The 6,389-nt window shown below is 38.9% G+C and overlaps 1 protein-coding gene across 1 annotated transcript in view; it reads right to left on the reverse strand.

Moving 5' to 3' along the window:
• Cysltr1 (cysteinyl leukotriene receptor 1) overlaps positions 1 to 6,171 on the reverse strand; it is a 28,597-nt gene extending 22,426 nt beyond the window's left edge. Inside the window, exon 1 of the mRNA NM_053641.2 lies at positions 5,704 to 6,171. The gene's annotated coding sequence lies outside the window, so the exon portion shown is untranslated. The remainder of the gene's footprint in view (positions 1 to 5,703) is intronic.
• Positions 6,172 to 6,389: the final 218 nt, after the last annotated feature.

Raw genomic sequence — 6,389 nt, forward strand, 5'->3', positions numbered from 1 at the left:
GGTTAGCAGCATTTCCACTGCTATGGAAAGCTCCATGTGTGCTGAGATGGCATTGCTGATATCTCTCGCGTGTTGCTTTAGTGAGAGCTTCTTTCTGTTAAGAAGATCTAAGCAGCTCTGCTGTTGGACAGTTGGAAAGCAAACACAGGACAATATGAAGCTCCAAAGAGCCTTAGACAGTGACATTTCAGAACTGAAAATACCGAATGTCTCACTGCACACAGTAGTCAGATCAAAGTTTATGTAAGACCTATCCAGAAGGGAGCTACAAGTCACACAAAGGCTACAGAGCTCTTGATGATTGCATAAGGGTGGGTATGTGGTGGTGGTGGCAGTGGTGGTGGTGTTAGTGATGTTGTTGTTGTTGGTGGTGGGTAATTTTACTCCTGTATTGGATGATAGAAATATATTAGAGAAAATCTGCATGCTTTTGAACATTTTGTAAGGACTAACCAGATGGCTCAGTGTCTTCCAGACTTAAATAATTTTGTGCTAATTAACAGCAATTTGGAATCTCATGAAATACTATGGTTATTGTTCACAGCTAGTTCTTAGTCATGCTCTTAACCTCTTAGTATTTGGATCCCTGGATCTTGGCAGCAAACTCTCTCTTATCAAGGGGATCACTTGTGTATATTTACTAAGAATTTACGTGAAGATTAGGCATAAATGTTAACCAGCTCGAAAAGAAGAGCAGTAGCATTTAATAACACGTGACACCTGGAGACTCCTTAGGAACATTGGAACAAGTGCATAGGATGTGTCAGAAACTGTTTGAGTCTTATTGTTAGCTCAGCTCCATGGAGCCTGTTTTAGTTCATGACAGTACAAGCATAATCCTATGCAAAAACAAAGGCTACTGATCCGACAGATGAGAAAGCTTATTCAACCTTATGTTTTAAATTTCAAAAATGTATCGCTTCTCGGCCTTTTGGCTAAGATCAAGTGTAAATTTCAAAAATGTGATGACAAATCCCTTTTATCAAAAGGGAATTGATGAAAGATTAGAACAGAACAAACAAAATAAAAACAAAAACAACCTCTCCCCGCCAAAATCAAGCAGACAAAAATTCTTGAGGGTGTCCAGAAATTCTTTAAATCTGTATCTCAAGTAATTTTCCTTTTATGCCAATTCCTTTAAAGTGAAACCTCAATTGCTTGCAATGTATTCATTCTACAAGTACCAAAAAATTTAAAAAATGACAATTTGTTCATCAAAAGAAAAGCCAACCCTACATTTAATTGTCTATGAGTCTTTACTTATCCTTTTTTTGTGTCCCTTCCCCATTTTATTCCTATAAGATCCCCTCTCTGGTAAATCTTTTATGAAATTTTAAATGTTTTTATTCCCCTCAATATAATCATACTCATCTTGAACCTACAGAAAAGAGTGGTGGGGGACCAAGAAGGGAGAAACCATGATGTGACAGCACAGAGTGGTGGAGAGTGAATGAGCAGAGTACAAGACTTTGATTCTGTGCAAGCTATGTTTAAACAAACACTCTAGTAACCTATAAAAATTCTGAAAGGTGAAAGGAATTGCAATGTGAGGGTGTTTTAAGATCAGGACTATAACATGGATTAATGTACTTTTGATGTCTTTATTTAACTGAAGCAAAAGGCTTCCTCTATTGGCTTTTGTAGGCACAAGGATATGCCACTACTTGCAATGAATCTGTCAGACTTTAATAGTAGTTGTATTTCCTCACTGAGGATAAGAAAATTGGCACTCTGCCTTGTGAACCAGTCTCTTTTGTAGGGCTGAGTAGTATTAATATATCTCTCAGGTGGTTGCTCATGCTAGGAAGGTTTTTCTTGCCACTCCTTAAATCATACTACATAGATGTTCACATGGCCAGAAACCCAGATGACACTGAGGTAAGGGGTAAAAGTAGCTATAAGGTGTTTGTATTTTAGAAAGCGATATATGATATATAGGTTATGTGTGTATATGAAATATATTGTATGGAGTTATTTATAGGAAAGAGATGTACATTATGACTAGCTATATTATTATACAAATGGCTTTAGCTTACAGTAGTGGAGTGCTTGTATTATATTCTGAACTTAGTGTATTCTGAACTCAATGTTATTTTGATAACTAGCTTTTGATTGTAAGAATCAGCAGGTTTAATGGAGTTAGGCTAATAAAATCAAGTAAATAGATCTTAAATGCTATTTTTGCTCTTCTCAGAATGCACTTTGAAACATGCACGGCAGGCGCTGCTCCTGGCAAACCAGTGGCTAGACCATGGTAACAGGCCATTATCCTATAGCTGTGGTATAGAAAGTGGGAAACAGCTAGGCCTACAATCTCCCATAAGCATTCAGTTGTATGAGACTTTTTTTGTTTCTGAATTGAATGAACTTTGAATAAAGCCCTTTGGATGATTTGAGCTGTGAAGTTTCTTTCACATATGTCATTGTAATAAATTTAGAAAAATACTCCTATCACTAACTTATGGCATTTAATACACAAAGACACAAAAATATTGATATTCAGTAACTTGTTAGATAGAACACAGTTAAATGCCAAAGCCAAGGCTAGGATGAGCTCCAAGTTCTCTGGCCTAGATTCCTTCTTAATGACATGTGCCATGGGACAGTTCAGAGTAGCTACTGAAAGGGCGCAAAGAACTTATGAATTCAAGCTGGAAGACATCTTGAGGCAGAAGTTCCCAATGCTTGATTATGCTTATGCTAGAGTCATTATGTTATGTTCATTTCTATGTTCATAGTGTATATAAGACATCATTCTAGTTACTGCTGGGTCAGGGGAGCTCGAAAAATCACCTATTTGAGAGAAGGGGAAGAGGAGGTATATTTTAGGGGTTGGAGGGAAGAAAGGAAAATATGTATTTTAATTTTAAATAAATACATGGATAAGTAGATATCGATAGACAGACAGACAGACAGACAACCTGGCACGTTCACTCAAGACTTGGCTTTTGGGAAGCATAGTAATTATCTTTTTGTGGGTCACGTTCCTATGGAGTCTCTTCTCTCTTTTGCCTGAAGATATAGGCATTGACATTTTCAGCCCTTAATTTGTTCACTGAAAATATATTTTGGGTTTCTGTTTGTTTTTTGAGACAGGATTTCTCTGTGTAGCCCTGGCTGCCCCGGAACTTACCTTGTAGATCCGGCTGACCTCAATCTCAGAGATTTTCCTGCCTCTGCCTCCTGAGTGCTGGTAGTAAAGGAATGCACTACCACCACCAGTACTTTTGGGTATTTATTACCCTTTGTTAGCACGTTCCGTAGATTTAATATTAGTCTTAAGCGCTTATCTGTCATTAACTTCTAATCACCATTAGACATTTCCTCTTGGATTCTTGCCCTCACCTTAAACTCAAGAGCTCATCTTGTCCTGCATTCCCACTTTTATCCAGGTTACCTGTTGTTACCATTAGCATTAGTACCACTGCCTGTGTTCTACAGGATTACTATCTTAAAGTAAGTTACTCTAACAATGCCTGCAATTTTACCACTTCCCAATTTACATTTGGTCTTTCTCTTGAGTTCTCCATCTCATTTCCATGACCACCAACCTAACTTTGAACTTTTATTCAAATTTCCTTTATGTTATTTTTCAACCCAGTCTGTTTAGATTAGACTTCTTTGTGCACCGGGCAGGTATAAAGCACACCCCTGATGCTATTTGTGGTACTAGAATGAATGGAGTTTAAGTACTGCAGGATTTTGACCATTTACCACAGGCAAACTTGCTCAACATAGTCCCAAATTTTGTCTCCTTTCTGAAGCCAGCTCCACTACCTCTGGCCTTATTTAACAATAAAAAATGACACTAGGTAATTATCTAGTCTTGTTACATTCTTTATGTTTTATGGTCACGACAGCACTGTAGTTTTCCCTAAGCATAGGAACTATGTCTTATCCACATTGGAGGTTTGTATTAAACTTAAACAATAGATATTTGGATAGGAATACGAGAAATAGTAAAATAGACAAAAGTAATAGCTAGGGATGTAGCTCAGTAGTAGAGTGGTTGCTGAGCATGTGCAGAAGCCTGTGTTCAATCCCCTCGCCCCCAAAGTGGAAGCCAAGAGAGAGAGAGAGAGAGAGAGAGAGAGAGAGAGAGAGAGAGAGAGAGAGAGACCAATTGAGAAAGTATTATATGGTATCAAGGCCTTAAAATATGTCATGTCCTTTGAGTTCTTTCTCTTTAGGATTCCTCATTATCAGCCCATGGTACAACAAAGGCCAATTTATAATTTCCTGGGCCATAGAAGAGTCATTCTTCACAGATAGCCTTTATAAATTCATCAGAAGTTTGATTCAACTTAGGAGGGCGGGGGAATGGGAAGTGAGAATGGCTAACAGTTAGTCAGGAAGACTCTGACAAGGCTGTCTCAGCCTTGCCTCAATCTGCGACATTTTCTGTTTTGATTTATTGGTCTAGATTATTTTTTGTAGGACTCAAATGACCAGCGTAATTAGGATTTTCAGAGAACGAGGAGCAGGATTGTTAAAATAGATGTAAACATAATATTTTTGATTATGTTTATTTACTATGTAGACACATGTAGATTTTAGTCACAATTGGGTTACTAATAGTAAAATAATGACAGGCAATAATTTTTCAGTGACTAAAACTTGATGCCACAGATATAATAAATTTAAAATTGTGTAGACTCAAATTTTATCTAAAATATACTCTGGTCATAGTACTTTGTAAAACTTTATAATATGTTTGCTATCGTTCTTAAAGCCTTATAAAAACAGATCGATGTTAGTTGCCCTCTAAGTATATGGTAGCTTGATCTCCTTGATTTCAAAACAATTGCAAAAACGGGGATTTAGAACCACTGGATTTAAAGAGGTAGCACCATTGAAAATAACATTTGCATACTATTGAAAATAGCTAAGAAATGTTCTTGTCCCAGACAGTTGATTCAATTGTATGATTTCTTAGTCTAATGTTAACCTAGTGAGTTTAATACTAAGTTACAAAATAGGTCATAGGTATTTCTACTAGCTACCTGTAGTTGATGGGGCTTTCTTTCGGAAGTCTTTAGTTGAATTGCCAATTTCCAGCAGCATGGTGTGTTGCAAGGAAATTCCTTAACCTATTTGAGTCACTTTTCTCTTTTTACCTAAAAGAGGGGCCTGGGGAGATTAGAATGAGAACTACGATGAGAATGAGGGAGTGGTGGGGAGAGGAACATCCTGTCTCAATTATAGGATGCCAGAGAAGTTTAAAAGTGTGAAACTGTGAGCAGGATGTAAAGTGAATGAGTAAGAAGAAAAAAAAGTGTGAAAGTGCCTTGTGAAAATTCTGGGTCAGCCTTTGATTGTTTGGTTTACCTGAAGCAGCCGTTGTACACATTCTTTCCGCATTTAAAGGCGTTTGCCACTGCATCACAGAAGCTCCACGGGTAGCCTTAGGTTAGGAGCTTAAGATCTGTTTTGCACTTCTGGCGGAGTTGTAAAGGTGCTGGAGGCTTGGGGAATGCCACCTCAACAGTTTGCGATTTTGAGCCTGCAACCGAGGCAGTGAGCTACAATTGCTGACAGGCTGATTAGACGATCTGGCCAAGAACCAAAGCCGAAAGAATTCAGATGTTCAGATTAGCAGCTTAATTCAAGGCAGATAAGGCAGAGCAGTTATCCCCAATCTCTGAGGTATTTGGTAAAATCTGCCGTCAGTTCAACTTTACTCCACCCACCGAATTTTCTTACCTGCTGGTTCCAAGCTTCACAGTTTAAGGTCCTTTTGAAGTTGCTCCCTGAAGCAACATCCAGATCTTCAGAAAATCCAACCTGCTAGTCCCCTGGTGAGCTAACCCTGGATGGTGAGCTGCAGAAGAAATCTGGATACTCTGGATGGTCCACTCCATTCACAGGGCTCCCGCTTTTTAGGAACGTTTCTTTTCCAGAGGAGAGAGGTCAGGGCATGGCACATTTGCTAAACAATATACACCGACTCTTCTTCCTCTTTCTTAGTAGTTCTCAAGCTGCTTCAAGCCCACCAGAGTTTAGCTTTCCTGGTTCAAAGTGGGGGAAGGAAAAGAACAGAGAGGGAAGAAGCCTAGAAACTTAGAAACTGGAGACTTGCAGGTTATGTGCACAAATGAGTGTTTATCTCTGGCTACTGCAGTAGAACCCTCAGGAAGTCATGCAGCTGCTCTGAGGTGGGAAGTAAGGAGGAGTGTCTGCTGTTCAGCTTACTTCTCTCTGATTTTTATGACTGGAGGGTGGTTAGGCTATTTGTAGGCGGGGAAAGATAATCCTACCAGTATACGCTAATATAACTGGCATTATGTGAAACTGGATCTTAAGATGTATTTCCTCTTTCCTCTCTCTCTTTCCATATCTCCTCCCTCCCCCACCGTGTGTGTGCGTGCGTGTGTCTCTCTCTCTCTCTC

The sequence above is a fragment of the Rattus norvegicus genome, chromosome X (assembly GCF_021556685.1).
Source record: "Rattus norvegicus strain SHRSP/BbbUtx chromosome X, alternate assembly SHRSP_T2T, whole genome shotgun sequence".
Taxonomy (NCBI): domain Eukaryota; kingdom Metazoa; phylum Chordata; class Mammalia; order Rodentia; family Muridae; genus Rattus; species Rattus norvegicus.